We start from the raw sequence: 19,314 nt of genomic DNA on the forward strand, positions 1-19,314 counted from the left end.
GTGCAAACTATGGGGTTTATTCTCCGCTTCATAAGCTCGTATAAATCCCATTGAGTTACTTGCACTTCATCACAGTACTTGGTATTGCCCAAACAAAGCACAAGCACCCTTTATAATACACCTAGGAGAGAGTCAGGGAACACTTATAAAAATATGCAAGTGTTCAGAACCTCAGTTTTATGTCCTATCCAAAAGGCAGAATCTTTAGCAGCAAAGCATCCACATAACCCTGGGAAAGTGCTACTTTCTGCACTACTAACAGGGCTTCCTGCAGCAAATCATTCCTTGGAGAGGACACCACAAGGGCTGAGCCTGCCTGCTCATGACTGCACCCTGAGGCAGTAGCTGCTAAAAACAATCAGCTCCTTCTGGTTTTGTTTTTTTTTTTAATCCCACTATTAAACAGAAAGCTACTAGCAGTTGAACATCAGGAGCCATCAATACAGGTTGCATGGCTTTCTTCTGGGATGCAGCAGAATGAAACAGGAGAAAGGCTCAGGCAACCTTCCTGGCAATAATTTTGAGCAAATTTTAGCCACAGTATGGTGCTCTGCACTAATGTTTTGAAGCAAATTACCTAGTTGCCTTCTCCTCTGTTTAACTTGGGGTGGGGAAGGAAATGCACCAGGTATGTGCTTGGCTTCAGCAACTCCTGCTGGTCCCCACCTTGATGACTAGCAGAAGGGAGTCCCAAATCTGGAATCTAACCCTCACATCTCCCAAGCCTGAGGGATACAGAGTGAAGCAGGGAATTCATGGCTGAGACAAAAGATAATCACCTCAAGTATTTTTTCCACATTCTCCACTCAGTCTAAAAGCTTTAAAGGAGCAAGAGCATCTCTACCTCCATGACTTTGGTAGACTGTTAAGTGAGATGCATAAAAACAAATGCAGAAATTCTCAAATAAATATGGTGCCTGTGAAAATGAGATGCCAACAGTGGCTCTTACCAATGTGCCATGGGTGTAAGCTGAAAAAACTCCCCAGTACCTTTTTTTTCCCCGCTGTATCACTTCTTAAATGGCTGCAGTACCAATGCTGGTTCTAAACTGATCAAAGACAGTCATGTCAAGTTATTCAATGCTTGTGTGAAAGGCCTGCTCCTAAGGGATTTTAATCTAAATGTGTTCTCTGGGAACCCAAAAAGGAATACGTTACAGATATTTGAAGGTAAAAGGCATCAATCTAGCACTAAAATTACATATGACTTTCAGGTTTTGACCATTGTCTTTTCTTTCTTGGCCTATCAGAATTACCATGCTGACATACTACAGCGGTAAGTACAGTTAAAAAGTAGAAAGAGAGAACAAAACCTTCCCTCCTTTATTATGTTACGGACTGTTTGCCGAATTCTTTATTAATGTTAGTTCAAAAAAGAAGATGACAAAGGTTAAGACAGGAAGAAATTCCTTCTTGAAGACATGAGTATTTTGTAAAATAAATCTAGCAGCAGGATTGACAGCATCAGCCTGAAAGGCCCCATGTAACATGCTTTCCTGGGATGGGGGGGAGGGGAGCGGAATCACACAGGAAGCATAGGAGGATTTATCCAGCAGTTTCGTAATATGTTCAGGCCAATATAGCTGCAGCCAGTCCCTCAGTGATGCATGTCCCACCTCTGTTTTGGTCAGCTCTAGCAGCTTGCCCAATACCAATACCAGTAAAATCCTTCAGACAACAAGTGAGTGAGGTTTTAAGGAGGCTGTAGGTAGAGGTGTCCTCCTATCTCCCCCTGGAATTAATATCCTGCCCATTTGATCTCAGTGGAAAGAGGTTACGGTGAATGTCATGGCAAATGGGATGATGAAGCACATGGAAGCCTTAGAAATTTCCTGGTATAAGCAGAGAGAATGCAACAAAAGCATTGCCCAACTGTAGATGTTAGTTAAGGCCAGTCAGATGCAGGGCACCTGCCCCTACTGCTCACCTGGGGCATGAGACCCCACTAACCACTCTGAAGACTGCTCTCCCACTTCAGTGAACAGGGTAGCATTTCTGTATTTCCATTTGTCATCTATATTTTAAGTGTGGACCTCAGTCATACTTAATGAACAGTCACATTTAGCACTGGGTTTAAGTGGAGTATCAGTTTTTTTCTTTAACATCTCCCCTCTAATACCTAGATTGTCATAAACACTAAGAAATTTATCTTCAAAACATCTGCATGGTGTTAAAGAACTGCAAGGTGAGTGGTACAGCCTAAAGCCTACATGACATATTCTTTCATTTTAGGGGACCACCAGGTGTGATGAAGGCCTGTTTTATCAGCCTAGGTTTCACAACTTTTGTGTGGTTAGATTTCAGTTCATTTTTACTGCAATTCAAATTCTTCAATTTCATCTTCAACTTTACATTAGGTGCTTTGAATTTGCATCCACAAAGCAAGAAAATTAAGAACATTTTGATACAAATGGCCTGCTTAGCAAGAGTGGAACCTTAAGCAACCTTCTAATACCTAAAAGGAGGTTAATAAGATACAGACAGGATCTTAGAGGAGGTACATAGCAGGAGAATGAGAGACTGTGGGAATTAATTGCAAGAAGGGACATTCTGACTGCATATAAGGAAAAACATTTTCACCATAAATAAGCAGAAGAACAAGTTACCCAGAGAGACTGTGAAATCTCCATCCTTGGAGGTTTTCAAGGTCCAGCCTGATCCTTCCTGCCACACTCCTCTGCCCATCTAGCACTTTTCCCAAGCCCCTCCCTCACTTGTTTAATTCCTCTTGTGTCTTATGTTCTGCATGTCAGTGTGGCTCCTTCTTCTTCTGGCTTTGATGTCAATAGGTGGGGAGTGAGAATAAGAGCAAGACTACCAGTTCTGGTCTGTAAGATGACAGTGGCCTTTATATGTTTGGAGAAACAGTGACACAGAAGAGCAGACCAAGGCCCACAGACCTAAGATAAAACATGTAACCGCATCAACAGGAGAGCAAATGAGTAGTTCCATAATGAGGGTGGGTACTTGCTTATTGCAGACAGCCTCATCATAATTTAGCTGCCAAACACTAGCAAGCAGCTATTGAGCTCATATGAGCTACTGAAAAAAAACCCTCAATTACTTACCTATTTCTCATAATGCAGGGATACTGGAAAAAGTATAATAATGACCCTTTGCCTTATTTTAAATCTTTACCCTATTCCTTTCATGCTATGGAGATATCAGCATTCTTAGCCAATAATGTAAATGCTGTTATACAGACAAAATACACATTGTTGGCCATCCAGTGGCAAGGGATTTTTAAGTTAATACTGGAAGACATTACAGGTTCCACTTTTGTTGGCGACCAAATGTTGAGAAAGTATGCACTTCCATAAATGTCCTGTTTGGTGGATTTTATAACCAACAAAGAACAACTAACTCATGAGATCAAAGCCAACATGAATATTTATAAGGAGGAACTGACAGAATAGCAAGAAATTCTTACAATCTGCTATTTGTAAGCTTTGGAGAAGCCACAGAATAATCCCATAGTTACTGTTTGAGGTTGGAATGCAGTTTCTCCTAGTCATGGGTTCCACAACCTGACCAAGCTCTTCTAGCTGGATAGCCCCAGGCTGGCACCACCAAAAGGCAACATGATGCCAACCCAGGTGTCTCCCTACCACAGCTGCACCAGGAGTGCTAGGAGACTGAAGGTCACCAGAAAAAGAAAAAAAAAAGTGACAATAACTTACCTTGGAACCAAGGCTATCAGACTAGAAGGGAAACAAACTCCGTACTTCCAGAAACACTGGAAAATTAGCAAGCACAGGAAAAGGATTTCACCCCATGTGAGGAGACACTGTCCAATCTAACTGTTCGGCAAGTAGTTGGAAAGATTATATGATTTTTTTTAATGCTTAGAAAACTTGCTATCAATGACAGGTCATCTCATCAACATTGAAGAACAGGTGACAAGAAAAACCAGAAAGCAACTGTAAATTAGTTAAAGCAACAGGGCCAGAGCCTGTTTCCATCTCACAAGAAATGCCAACATAAATGACATAAGTTGGACTCCTACTGGCACTCAGCTGCAAAGCCAAGGACCAAAAACATCCTGGAGACTGAGATTCTCCTGATCTAGGAATATCCCATTCCTCCATAGCAGAAGACACATTCATGGGGGCAGGGATGCCAGGGAAGCCTGCATCACTTTCCAAAGCTTAATTTATCCCAAGGATAAAGAGAAGATTCTGACAGCCCTTCACATACATCAGTCTACCCTCATTCCCCAGCACTGAGCTCAATATAACAGCACTGTAAAAAAGAAAGAAGCGACAGGCAGCAGTTCTGGAAATTAAAGCAAAAGCTTTTAAGAGCATTGCAAAAAGACGACATGACTGGTAGTGCTCAAAGACCTTAATTTTTATACAGAAATAAGAATAAAGCAATGTGGCATAAAATTTTCAAGTTTCTTTGCCTTTGCAGGCAGATCAGTCTGGACAGAATAGAACAGTGTTCAGCATGGTGCATACCAAAGATCTCAATGTCCAGCTCCACGAGCCTGAAACATCATTGTATCTGCCTGTACATAGTGCCTCCCACTTAGCCAACAAACTTTCCATCCTGCAGCTCCCCAGGGACAGTGTGACAGAAGCCCACAGCAGCCAAAGCTACATGTCTGGTAAAATCCTCCGACCTGAACAGAAGATGACAGTACCCAGGATCGTCACTAAAGCAGGAAGGGACTCCAAAAATATATATGAATCAGGGCCTCGGAAAGAGTGTTTTACATTAGCTTGTTACAGAAGCAAGTGGAAAACTGCTGCACTCCTGAGGTTTTTTCCTTCCCAAAGCAAGCAAGTGCCAGAAAACATGAATCTTATTTGTATAGGAAAACACACAATCCTCTTCAGACTCCCAGTGTGGAGGAGCATGTTGAACCACACCATCCCCCTGCAGCCCTCCCTCCCTCTCATCTGCCGTAGATATACAAGGCTAAGTTGATGAGCTGTTCAGCTTAGTGTGAAATGTGTTACATTTTCCCCCCAGCTGCTTCCTGATTGCAGTATTTACTTTTAATCTCCTCTGCCTCAATGCCCGATAAAAACTTTGTCACATTAGATGGTGACAGATGGGAAAGAGAAGGGGGGGATCACTGCAAGGGAACGTCCTGGCTTCCCAATAATTTTTCACAACGCCAATTATGTCCTTCAGTGCTTCCCGGCATGTGCACCCATGTCAGCAGAGAAGGAAATAGAAAGGCATAAATAAAGACAAAACCAGGCACTGCGTGGCTTTAATCTGCAGAATAACATTTCTCATTTGGGTGAAATATTGTTGGATTCTCTCTTGTGCTGGAAATGGAGACACACGCACATATATACACAGAGACACAGGTGCACAGAGTTCACAACTGCTTTCCTTATGCATGGGTAATACCCATCTTCACAAGCAGCTCTTTGGCATTGCAAACAGAAAAGTGCTGTTTTCTCCTGCTTTCTGAAAGGTATCCATGTCCAGCAAGCCAAATCTTGTGCTCTTTAATCCATCCATCATTGACTAAACAGGAATAATGTGAGGATTCTCATCTTTAGGGTATCAAAACAGTTCTTAGAAAGTTTAAGATCATGCCATATTATGCTGTGCTTGAGGCTGCTGGCAAACATCTGTTTCCAAGGCTAATCCTGGATGACACTACATTTGCCACCATTAGATGTCCCATCCAAGGCGATGGGCTACAAAGGAAGGTCTCTTAAATCTAAGTTACTTCTTGCTTAGGTCTCTGAGAGAAATGGAATGCCTTAGTATCAATCTGTATTGGTAGAGATGTATATAGCAACAGCTGAAGGTAATCATGGAAGCACAGGGAGAGGGTCCCAGGATGAAGGTGAGAGACAATTTTGACCTGGGAATGTCTCCAGGAAAGGATGGAAGGAGACTCCACAACCTCTCTGGGCAGCCTGTTGCACTGCTCTGTCACCCTCAGAGTAAAGAAGTTTTTTCTCATATTTAAGTCAAACTTCCTGTGTTCCAATTTGTGCCCATTGTGTGTGAGGGATTTTAGATGATGGTCTGTGTAGGGCCACAACAGAAAAATTACAAGCTGAACACAGCTCTGAGAACACGACCTTGAAGAAGGGAACTATGAGGATTGTTATTGAACAATATGTTGTTGCAATCTGGGGGCTGCTGCTAGCTGGCAGAGCACGCACCTGGCAGGCCTTGTTGCATGCGCTGGCCACGCCTGCGGCAGTGTCTAGTCAGTACTTTTCCATTGAATCTGCTGAGGGTATAAAAAAGCATGGCTCAAAGTGGAGAGAGGAGAGAAGACATAGCACACGCTCTACAAACAACAGGGGACGCCCTGAAGGTGCCATGTCTATCTCCCTGCTCCATGATGACCCTGCTAATGGTCACTCTCCGGCTCACTGGTAGTAGTCGGGTTGGTAAGACTGTCATAAAGAGAAAAAAATGCTAGTAACTGCTTATGCAAGGCTATACTAGAGCAATAAATACTGTTGTGCTTTTTAAATATCGTGTGTTGGGTGAACTTTGTGCATAAGAAACCTGCAAACCTGTTACAATTGCCCCTTCTCCTGTCATTCGGCACCACTGAAAAGAGTCTCGTCCCATCATCCTGACACACACCCTTTAGATACTTGTAAGTATTGATGAGATCCCCCCTCAGTCTTCTCCAGGCAGGACAAACCCAAGTCTCTCAGCCTTTCCTCATAAGGGAGATGCTCCAGCCCCCTGATCATCTTGGTAGCTCTCCGCTGGACTTGCTCAAGCAGTTCCCTGTCATTCTTAAACTGGGGGGCCCAAAACTGGACACAGTACTCCAAATGCAGTCTCACTAGGACAGAGTAGAGGAGGAGGATAACCTCTCTCGATCTGCTGGCCACACTCCTTTTAATGCAGCCCAGGATACCGTTGGCCTTCTTGGCCACAAGGGCACGGTGCTGGCTCAGGGTCAGCTTGTTGTCCACCAGCACTCCCAGGTCCTTCTCTGCAGAGCCACTTTCCAGTAGTTCAGCCCCCAGCCTGTGCTGGTGCCTGGGGTTGCTCCTCCCCAGGTGCAGGACCTTGCACTTGCTTTTATTGCATTTCATCAGGTTCCCCTTGGCCCAGCAGCTCTCCAGCCTGTCCAGGTCTCGCTGGATGGCAGCACAGACTTCTGGTGTGTCATCCACTCCTCCCAGCTTGGTATGATCAGCGAATTTGCTGAGGTTACACCCTATCCCTTTGTCCATGTCATTGATGGATATATTTAACAGGGCTGGACCCAGCACAGACCCCTGGGGAGCACCACTAGTCATGGGCCTCCAACCAGACTCTGCCCTGTTGATCACAGCCCTCCAAGTTCAGTTGTTGAGCCAGTTCTCAATCCATCTCACTGTCTACTCATCCAACCCACACTTCCTTACACAACCATGCACAAGAACAAAAAAAAAAACAAAAAAACCACCCAGCACTTCCCCAGTCATTTTTCCATTGAACTAAGAGAACTACACATGCTTTGAACCACGACTACTACTTCCTTCATTACAATCCTGTCTCCGTCCCAAACAGTGACACAAATTTGATGACTTCCATTCCAAGCAGAATGGACAGGCAATGTCCCAGAGGAGTGCATAATGAAACCGAGCAGCTGCTCTAGGGCATGATGAAAGTGTAGCAACAGAGATGATGAAGGGAGAGGATCCTCAAGTGGAACAGAAGGAAAGGGTAACCTTTCTAACAAGTGAAGCATATTATGATGGTGTACATGAATGCTCACAGGTAGGGCACATTCAGGCATCTTCCATCAGGCCAAAACTTTGCCTGCAGGAGTCTTGGTAAAAGCCAAGACAATGCCTCTGTCCACATTAGATATGAAATAAGGTATGTAAATATGTAATAAAGCAGGTACTCTCAAACCAGGAGGCTTCCACATAGCTACAAATTGGGCACCAGCCAAGGAGTTACTCATTCAGTCTCTGGGAGGGAAAAAAAAAAAATTAAAAAGTGAATGAGAAGTCTCTGGGCTCGGGGCTAGAAGATTTGGCAGATATCAGGCAAAGGGCTGTGAGCCATGGAAGCGATGAAAAAAAGCAACTGATAAAATGAACTACGTTTTATAAGAAGCCAGGGGTCAAATGGCTGGAGCTGGCACAGAAGAGATAATTTCTTTTTAGAAACAAAAAAAAGAGAAAGAAAGATCCTAAAAGGCCAAGGACTGTTAGTATTAAGTTCTTTACCTGTAGATTTGCTCTGCTGAAAATACTGAACTAGTAACAGAAATATTATGGTCTCAGACAGAGTGTCCTCATGGCTGTGCATGACCAGATTTCAGCATTCTTGTCTGTATTTACAAGCCTGTAAGTATGGACATATTATAGCCAGGTTTACAGAAATGATTATGTCAGTGAAACCCAGCCCAGAAGCTCAACTACAGTGAGCTCAGCATCATATTATAGTGGCAGAGAAAAATGCCCTTTTCCCTATAGATAGACCCAGTGAGGAAACACAGGTGTCTGAAGGACTTATTGACTGAAAAGGGCACTGATTAGCAGCTACAGGCCAGCTAGACCTCAATGGATGTCGCAGCAAGAAAAGCCACTTAAAGAGAAAACTAGTATGAGAGAGTCAGCCTGGTACCTTATTCTAGGGTGAGGTTCTTTGTCCCTTCCTGTTTTTATAAATCTGTCCACCCCAATCACTTGTGGTTGACTAATTGATAAAGATTTTAAAAAATAAAATGTAGATATATCCAGATCATTTGTTTTCATCTAGTCTCCATATTAGTTACTCAGCAAAGTAATATTCTCAGCTCTTCATGGCAATATTTTAGCAAACTAAATGAAGGCATTTCCACAAAGAAAGAAGAAATGCAGACATCTACTGTCCTAATGTCATTTGATCTAGAAGTGTTTTTTCCTTAGCAGAAGAGCTGAATCACATTTTATTTCTCTGACTTTCCCTCAAGATGGTCAGTTAGTTTTATTTGAATTTGTTCTCCTTTGCAAATTATGTTAAAGGAATGGGCCTGTCCTAGGAATCCAGTTTTATTCTAAATAAGAAGGATAAGAAGCTCATAATGCAAAGTGCTCTTTCTCTTCTTCCATCCTAAATTTACCAAGTGATACTCAAGCCAAGGTTTATCCTCCCAGTTTAGCTGCCTTATCGTCCACACTTTAACACAACATGATCAAAGGCACCTATCTTTGCCCACCTTAGAGCTTACCCTTAGACTGAAACTAGTTAAGCACAATGACTGAGACTTAGACAATTATTTTGGTTTTCCTGTTAAATAGTATATACATTTTCATGTTCCTCCCCCCAAAATCAGACTTTCCTTCATTTAGGCACAATAAGCTTCCTAATGATGGGAGAAAAACAACTGCCCGATATTCGGTGACCGTGTAGCTTTGCACCAGGAGGATTCCACATGCCACCCCATTAACTTCAGTCTCTAGAGGAAAGACAGGAGCTCAGCTTCAGTACGCACTCAACTTTGCTCTGCCCTGCCTTTTCCCAGCAAACAACACCAGTTCCTTAGGGGAAAACTCCAGCTCCTGAAAATAGCAGAAATTTCACTTGGTTTCCTCAAACCACATGGTCCGCATAGTAATGTAAGGAAGCAAGGTAAGCTAACCTTCTAAGTCAAAGATTCATCTCTCTGTTCAACACAATGCGTGGCAGGTAATATGAACAAAATGGTCACTACATTACAGAATACAAACATGCAGGAAGGTCTTGCTTGTTTTGTCAGTAAACCATTCTGAAGGAAAAGAATACAGAGGGCCCAACTTGTCATCTAGCAACCCAGTGAGCTGTCCAAGAAATACCTGTGTCACATTTAAGGGGTATGCAGGAATTAAAATGCATGCTTTTCCCTTGCCTGCTGTATGAATGTGTTTAGCACTTAAACTTGCAGCTTCTCAGACAACTTGTGTTTGTACCTGGCAATGTGCTTGTCAAGGTACTTGTCAACTATGGTACAAGAATATAGCCTCTATTTTTTTAAATAGTCAGCATGTCCCATCAGCTTTTCATAAACATTGCACTGCAGAGGCCTATGGAGGTTAGATAACAATTCCCAAGCTAGCTTCTATTCAGTCATTTTGAACAGTCCATTCCCAGTTTGCATAACTCAAACCGACGATGAGGCCAGAGGACAGAAGTAGTGTGCAAGTAAATTTTGCCTAACCCTTGCAATCTCAAAACCACAGGATGTTTACCATGGTCCTGTGGGAGATCCCATATTTTTCAGTACTCACCCAGCCCAAAGGCACTCACTGTGTTGCACTGTTGCAGTGCCAGCCACAGCAGCGATATGCAATGTGTAGCCAACTGGGCAGAACAGTGGACAGCCCACTGACTTGTTGAGCAGGCCTCATTTCCAGACCCTCAGTGAAAACTGAGTGGTAGTGGCTCAGAGTACACCAGTATTCATATCAGCACTTTCAGTCAGCCATTCATTTTCATAGCCATCCCCACTTGATACATGCCCTTCCAAAGGAAGCATATGCAGGTTAAAAGAAGTAGCAATACTTTACTCAGCTGGTACTTTTGAGGTATTTAATACAGTATATAATAATTCCTGACAAGGAAGAAAGAGCAACATTCTTCCTGCTCTACACAACATTAAGTAAAATCCTGCATGCCTGCATCGTCCACAATAATAGTTTTCGTCTTGCAATTTACAGGCAACCAGTATTCCTCAAAATACTTGCAATAGAACCAAAAAAGAAATCTACAAGAAGCAATCCCATTGTCAGGAGGCTCAGTGTCACTATACAGGACCCCACACATCCATGGAAAAGTGTTTCAGAGGCCCACAAGCTTAAAAAAAAAGGCTGAAAGACATCATAAGTGTGGCAAGAACTACATAAATATAAACATTTTAGTTAGACTAATGAACAGGCATCAGTATGCGGACACCATTCCTAAATTTTCTGTGAAAGTCTAATGATAATAAGTGACACTCCTTCTCAGTAAATTCTATTGATTTAAAGGATAATAATAGATGTTTACAAAGCATCTGTATTATTCTGTTTCGAAGCATTTATTTTCTTAAAAGATGACTAAACTTATTTACGAAGAAATCAGTGATATTTCATGTGTTTCTCATCCAAAGTCTTTGTAACAATAGCATATTTTCCCTTCTGTTCTGCAGAAACTTAGTATGAATAGTAAAATATTTATCTGTAGTGGAAAACAATGCAATATGGCAACAAAAACCAAGAGATCTGGTTAGAGAGCAATGACTCAGTGGAAAAGCCTTTGGTCACAGCAGATGCCGAAGCAAGCAGGGTGATTTTATTACAATTGCTGTTTTAATATTTATCTACAGACACAACTTTTGTGAGACAGATGGGTGACAATAAATCCTCTTTTTTCAACTTCAGTGAGAAGGTTTAGGGCTGTATTCAGTACTGCCCCCTTGCATGTCAGAACACAGAAAAATTGGAGAGTCCAGACAAGGTCTCTGAATCTGCTGAAGGGATTACCTAGCATATTGCAAGCCATTCAGCATGGAACAGAGGTATTGTGGAGCACTTGGAAGGAGATCATAACTGTAACCAGGGCAACAGGGGAAAAAAGAAGGGGGGGAAAGTAGCCACAGGTGACCCACAAAAAGCTGTTGTGAATTCTGGTGGAATGGCCCAAACTGATTTGAAGCAACAGCTCCCAACTGTGAGGTCACTGTATCCAGTGGTCCTCAGATCAGCAGACAGCAGACCAGCATCAGGACAGGACCTATGTACAACTCATCACCTCCTACCAAACAGGAGGAAACAGCACAGGAAACTACTGGATGTGGTTTGTAGATCTTAGGCAACCAGTGAACCACAGCTCAATAGGAGGGAGCTGCTATGACACAAAGGCTTAGCTTAAAGACTGTGCCCTGCTCCCGCAGAACCAATGAGCAGCTAACCCACAGGCTTCAGCAGGATACAGCCATGAGCTAACTCAGACGAGCAGGTCTGAAACATTAACATTAGGATCTAGGACCTCCACCTCTCACCTTCCGGTGAGGAAAAAACCCCATCTCCTTAAAGACATTTCAGAAGTAAGTTTTGACATTTTTCTTCATAGCTAGTTAAGATGTGAATTTGAGCCCTGTGGAAGCAGAACAGGGGCCCTTTTTTCTTCTTGGGGTTTGTGAAGGTGAGGGTAGTGGGTTTTAGAAAGATTATCTCACAGTTCAAACTCGTTAATGAAAGAAATAAATTAACCAAGCTCATTTTTCAGGGAATTCTTGTGTAAACTGGAATTTTTCCAGTCTGTGAGCCCCGCACTGTACTAACCCATAAATCACAGCAAGCAGGTTGTCTGTATAGTGAGAGCAGCCACGTTCAGAGTTGGGGGGGGGGGGGGGGGGGGTGGGAAAGAAACAAGCATATGTTCATGGAGAAAAAACCCATAAAAGCAAAACAGGAAAAAAGAATACCTCCCTTGCCCACCACTGGAACAAAATAAAAGGCTTGGCCTCAGGCACTGGAACACATGCTGTCTGCAAAGAGCCCCCCAAACAAGGGGAAGGCACCTGAAACAGGTCATCTTTTAATTGAATACAATATTAATTACTGCGTGCACCATTAACGGTTTGTGGGATTTGACTAATTAATGTAATAGTTTCTGAGTCACGCTCATTAAATATGAAAATTACGCCGGTGAAAGGTATCGGTTTCATTATCAATCTTGTATGGACAGGAGTGGGGGTGGGGAAAGGGTGCAGTGGAAAGATTCCCACCCTGAGTTATTGTGTTATTAGCTCTCTCCTCTCAGAATTGGTTCAGGTAGGCAGAAGGGAGAGGCAAAGTGAAAAGGAAAGAGGCAAGGAGGACAGGAAGCATTGCCCAGTGTCATGAGGTAGCAGTTGCAAGTCAGGACCCAAAAGCTATCCAGTGCAGAGTGAATGTACACTTTTGCTTAGTGGACAGAGCTGGCTGGTCTGCATGTTGCTCCAACTAGTTGTTATCAATTCCCATCATAATGCTTAGTTTCCTTCATCCCCCTGGAACGAGCACAATGAGAGAGACCAATGCCACATGGGGTACTTAATTCATTAAGCCACGTTAAAACACATGGTGGTTCCTTAGTGGAAAACTACAGGGAAGGTAATTATCACTGTTAGAAGTCAGCTCCAGAGCATAATTATCCACTAAGGGTATGTTGAGATATACTGCTGTGGGACACACCTCTCACATGGGGCAAAGTTGTTACAGAAGGAGGACCAGAGATGTTATACCTCTCATTCCTATCCAGCAGTCCAGGGTAGGGGCAGCACTGATGTGTCTAGAGGGAACTGCCATCAGTCCTGTATGGGAAGAAGAGTCAGCTGCATGCAGAATCTCTGGGGAAAGAAAGGAAAGAGAACATCAGTGCTCCAGGGTCCTCTTGTGCCCTACCCACCACAACAGAGCAAAATGCAGAAGTCACCTTCTACGCTGAAATTTGAGAATAAGTACACAGCTGAGATAGTGGGAGGAAAAAAAACCTCAAGAGTGAGATAAAGGTCTAACATCACTTAGGGGGACCATTTTTCCAAGCACCATAGAGGGAGGTAGGATCACCATCCTGTTAAGAACAACACATAAATGCTGCACAGGGAGCCCTAGGGGAGTAGGAGAAGCAGAGATAATGCCGGTGCTATTATTTTTGTAGCAATCCTCTTGACTGATTCTTAACATATTTGGCACATGCTATGGGGGTAAAGAGGGGAAAGGGGATGGCCTTGTGCTAGAGCTACACACCTTCACATTCATGCTGCAGGTATACATCAGCCAGGAAGGCCCAGATACAGAGAAGAGAAACCAGCAGGTGGTAAAAAAGCAAGAAGAGGACAGTAGCACATATGCAATATCCAAAAAGCAACTCAAATCCCTGATTCTCCTTAAAAGGCAGGGGAGAGTGAGCAAGCATTAAACCTGTAAGAAAGAGGAAATCCCATATACTTTGTTAGGGCTTTTATCACTTTGCCTAACAAGTAATGGCTTTCTGATTTATTTTTTTCTTCAAAACAGACACCAGTGTTCCTAAATTGCATCAGCTTGCCAGGAATCTGTGTCTAAGCCTGTTGAGAGTTGGTTAGATTGTACACAGCCTTTTCCTCTTTGGGCATATAACATACACAACCAAGAACAGTCTGCAGGCTCCAGTACTGCATCTAAGGAATTATCCCTTCTCCACTGTACATCTTCAGCCCAGTCGCTCACACATAAATGTTCCTCCATACTCCAAGCCTCATTGCCTTGCACTGAGTAAGGACAGCAGGTAACTGCAATCGGTTCTGTTTCATATAGGAACTATGAGTGCCATGGGCTCTGAGAAAGCTGTAAAATTTGGAGAGTCCCTAGTATAATTAAATCCAAACTTTTTATTAAGATGATGGCAGGGCTCTTTGCAACCATATTACCAAGGCTACTTTTGCTCTCCATAACAAGACAAGTAATCACTCACTTATGAAGTGAGAACTAGTTCATCCTGTGACTCAAACCCTATACCAAACAAGCCAGAACTTCAGAATCTTCTGGTCTGAAACAATGCCCCATACAAATGGTGTTTTCTGGTCCTCCCTTCTTCCAGGTCACAAGGTTTCACTGAAATCCTTCCCACTTAATTTAAAGATGGGCTTTGCATTTTTAATCTGAGTTCCTCAAAACAGCTAGGACACTGCTGCCCTACAAGCTACTCTGGAGCTGGCTGAAGGTATTTTGGTTACACTTTTGTGACATTTCAGGGATCAAGAGATCTAATTCATACCACTCCCACTTTTGCTTCATCAGATGTTGTTCAGCCTAGGCTTACAAAAGACTTTGTAAGGAGATTTCAACATAGTAGTTAATGTGAAACATTTGGCTCAGGAAGCCCCTAAACTGCTGGATTACCAAACACTGCTGTTATTCACAGAAGTATGCAATAGTGCCATTACCAAACAGGACACCAAGCTACTTAGATTCTTTTACAGCGGCTTCATACTGCCATAGTTCCCATGGATTTTGTCAGTGAGGATAGAGAGGACAAAGACAGAAAGATTCCCTACCAAAAGGGAAGTTAAGATGCTCTTCTCTAGGAAGGATGGTGAGAAACCTTTCTCACCCTCTTGCTTTTCACCACACTGCAACAGCTTTTATCAGGTCACACTTACTTTCACCTTCACTTACCCTATCCTCTACACACTAATTTGATCCTTTTCAGTTCCTCTCATTCTCCACAGCTTTTTTCATACATCTGTGCTGACGAAATAGGGAGGACTTTCCAGACTGGAGTGAAGGACAGGATTCTATATACAGACGTGCTGGCTGGAAAAAGAAAACCCACACCCAATACAGAGCAGTGTGTGCTCAGGGGAAAGCCTTTGGAGATAGGAAAATACCCAGGTTGCAGCTACATAATCAATATATATCATGGTCTCCTGAGTCTCCCGTAACTTCACTAACATGAGTTCACAGTGTTTAATGAGTTTAGTATTATATACTGTTGAGATATGCTGCCACTGTCTGTTATCTCTTTCTATTTAATATTAAATGCTTCCATAGCTCAAATGCACCTCTGAATGAAAGCCTGTGTTCCCAAATTAACATGGCATTAAACACCCTCAACTTCGGTTACTAGAAGAGCACAAAGTAAGAACATGCAAGGTAATACTCAGTTAAGCTTTAAAGCAGGTAAGCATAGCTATACTGAAGCTGCAGGAAAACTAATTTATGACTTCAATACCAGTCAGATTAATGCAACAGCACTGCCCTTCAGATCAGTAATGTGCCATCAGACATCAGAAAGTGAACCACCAAAGATCAGGAGGGGTTGGTTGTTTCGTTATGTGTTTTTGTTGGTTTAGGATTTTTTTTAGACATCTCTTCCACCCCATCACACATCACAATTATAGGTATGTGTCAGCACTGCCAACAAATATATTTAGGATATAACACCTAATTGCTGCCAGTACCTAATTTAATTATTACAACTGCACAGATTTTATTTATGATACCATGACAAAGTGGCATTTATCTAAGCAAAGTTATAAGTACTTTATTTATCACCTCCTCTTCTCAGTACTAGACTTGAATGGATAAATTCATGCTGCCTTAGATTCCCTCTCAAAACATCATTCTGTGCTTCTCTGGAGTAAAAGAGGACAAGAACTGGTCAATGTAACACATAAAAGTGTGGTAAAGCTAAGTCAATAAACAGGTGGGATTTTTTTTCTTACTGTAAGGACTTTCAGATTTAAAACAAGTATCAAGGTTCTGCTTTTGTAAGCTTTACAAGAAGGACAGTGTAATTTTTCCAAATAAAAGATATTAAGAAACCAGCAAAGGGTTTTCTGAGTTTCCCCTTTATCATTCAGCCTAGCAGTTCTACTCACTAAACACTGAAGTGGTTCTTCTTGCCTGAAGACTTTGGAATGGTTTCAGAAGAAGGTATTGCTGTCCCATCAAAAAGTACAGCACAGAGACCAATAGCAAGTTCTCCAGGTCACAGGAGTCAGTGACAGAACTAGGAATACAAGCCCACAGCTGTGACATTAAAGCTAAAACAGCCACATAATTCTGAGCACAGGGATAAAAATAATGTCCTACTGTTGAATGATGATTTACAAGCAGAAACACATAAAAGTTACTGCTCTAGAGAATTTACAGTGCCAGCATCTGTGACAAATTCCCTAAAAGCAACGTGTTAATAGACATGACAGGATTTGAGGTGTATATGTACCAGGTTTGGTCTCCTACTTGCTCAGGCAAGCTGATTATTGGAATTTCAATATGGAAGGGATGTATTGATCACATCATGCATTATGTGATTTATTAACTTATGCAAGGAACTGTCTGTCCTAGCAAGACCAGGCAGCAGTGAGTAGTATGCTCTATCTAAGCCAGATCTCTGGAGAGAAGACTTTGCACTGCACAAACATGAGGTGTGAAATGAAATTTAAGACAGGGAAGCAAGCCAAAGCCAGTGGGTCTGTAGTCAGAACAGTCCCATGCAAGCCAGACAAAGCACCATTTGCTTTTTAGTTGTTAACAGCATAAGAAAAATGAGAGTTCATTTGTATCCAATAGCTTCCTCTGCTGGTGGGGAAACCTAAAGTAATAGCCATCAGTAGAGCTAACATATCAGAAAGAAACTGATGCTTCTTTCAAATGTTTCACTTTTTCATAATGTTTTGAATTACCCAACTGACATATAACCCTTTCCCTAGTAGTATTCAGTATCTGGGCAGAAAATTGAGAAGGAGCATTCCTTTCCAAGCTGAAAGTCCTTGCACAGGGTTGACTGGCAGCACTCCCTGAGTTTATCCAGCAGGAGTTATGAGTTCTCAGAGATTTGGGACATATGTTTTCTACCAAACTGAAAAGATATATTTAGGGCAAGACTCCAAGAATTAGAGGGTAGCCTCCCTTATCAGGCACAAGACAGCACTCTAGTCAACAGAATGAAGAGCACAAAGGCAGCTTATAGCTAAATCTATTCCCTCTCCTGGCAGTAGCTACATGATGGGCCTCTCTCACATGGAGCTTTCACTCAAGTCATATCTGTATCCCATAGACTCACAGACAAACACACTTGCTGGCTGGGCCTATATGGAATATTTTCAGAGGGGAACAGGTGGGTGAGAGGACATTAAACTCTATGCTAGGGCTTGTTGCATTTTCCGTAATTTTTTCTTCTACAAAATATCTATAGATTATGGTGCTATCTTTATTCCTTCATACCAAAATGGGAGGCAAGCACAATGAATGGAACTGACCTCCGCTGCAGCACTCTCACCTGCACTTTGCTTCCTTAGCCACTCCTACTTCATTGCTTTCAACAACCCCACCTCCAAATAGCTTCAGACAGCAAATAAGGACACAGCAGATCACTACAGATAGCTGCAGGAATAGGTCTTCACATGTAGAATCCAAAAAGCTCTCCTGACAAACAGTTCATAGAGAGTACAAAGTTCACCGTTCCTACCAGCTGCATTTTTTCTACAGATTTGTTCAGTCTAGTTTTAAATTTATGCCAAGCAACAGAGATGGTATCACTTGTCTTGGGAAACTGCTTTTCTATCTTTGGTCCAAGATTTTTCTTTAGTTCCAGTATCCCTCCCAAGACTTGCCAAAAAGGATCAAATGCTAGTGGGAGCTTAAAACATTCATCTTGTTTGCAGATTGAATACACTTGGCTCTCTTTCCAGTGCCCTGATCATTCTTAGGCTTCTCATTTGGACGTACTCAGCTTCTTGATCTAGAAGAGGAAGTCCTGTGTCTACACAGACACAAGAGGGAGAAATAGTAGCAGCCATTCAAGAAAACAGTCATAGAAGGCAGACTCTTGCTCTAATAGAGATCCAAGGAATACCCCTTTCCCCTGTTCGCACAACAGTATTATTGTTACAGTAACATAACAGCACTTCTGCACCCAGCCAGGTGTACTCTGCTTAGGTTCATCCATCCTGGTCTTGTACACCACTTAAACTGTGAGGGGCAACACAACATGTCAGTACTGTTCTCCTGGAGAAATGCCCAGGAATACTCCTCTGCTTTGGCCCCCATTTACCTAAGCACACACTCCACCCCTAAATGGCAGCCTCTACCCATCAGGATTCTTTCTGAGAAGCAACAAGAGGCTTTACTCTGACTGTGTGCTGCTATACAAAGATATGTGGATCATTAACACAAGCAAGCCTCCAGCTTCACCATCAATCACTGGCTGGCTCGACACCTGCATTCTGCAGACAGCCATCACTGAAGAAAGTTTGCAGCTGGCCCAGCTCTGGCTGAGCTTCCTCATCCCCACCAACTATCTCCACTCTCCATTTGTCAACTGTAAGTGATAATTTCTATTCAATCTGATACATATTATAAGAATATAAACAAATGCCTCTGGCTATATCATGGCTGCGATCACTTCCCTTTATAGCCATCATTTATTACAGGCAGACAGGTGGCCATTCAGTGGAATGCCGAAGAGGCTATCAGCTGGACAATCACCAGGAAACACACTCACATTTACATTCTTCCCAAGCAGAGAGGCAAAGAGGTGTGTGACTTCTGGAAAAATTTCACTATGCTCCACAATCCCTTCCTTTCCCACCCATGTAAGTCACAGGAGCTAGTCTGAATATTACCTACCTGGCCCATCAATGAACATCAGATTTCAAGTTTAAACTTATTTAGGATTTTTGAAAATAGGAAGGGGGCCTGGAGAAGATTTGCCCCCAGCTGCTTCATTTCATGTCTTGCAGTTTTGATATAGAATAAGTGCTTTTTCTAAATACTGATTGTTTTACTTCACAAATGTGCACAAAACGGTGAGATGGCAGCAGCTTTGTTGCTCAAATGGAGTTTGAAAGAAGGCTAATTATCTACTATTGCTAGGCACATGTAGTGTTTCATTTCAAAAAGA

At 42.5% G+C, this 19,314-nt stretch overlaps 1 protein-coding gene across 3 annotated transcripts in view; it reads right to left on the reverse strand.

Moving 5' to 3' along the window:
* The window catches only part of ANGEL1 (angel homolog 1), a 164,449-nt gene that overhangs the window by 46,413 nt on the left and 98,722 nt on the right, over nucleotides 1–19,314 (reverse strand). For 2 of the 3 annotated variants that reach the window (XR_012662297.1, XR_012662296.1), the window contains exon 12: nucleotides 13,169–13,273. The exons of the other annotated variant lie outside the window; for it this stretch is intronic. The gene's annotated coding sequence lies outside the window, so the exon portion shown is untranslated. The remainder of the gene's footprint in view (nucleotides 1–13,168; nucleotides 13,274–19,314) is intronic. 3 annotated transcript variants of the gene reach the window in all.

Source organism: Phalacrocorax aristotelis, chromosome 9, assembly GCF_949628215.1.
Source record: "Phalacrocorax aristotelis chromosome 9, bGulAri2.1, whole genome shotgun sequence".
Lineage (NCBI taxonomy): Eukaryota > Metazoa > Chordata > Aves > Suliformes > Phalacrocoracidae > Phalacrocorax > Phalacrocorax aristotelis.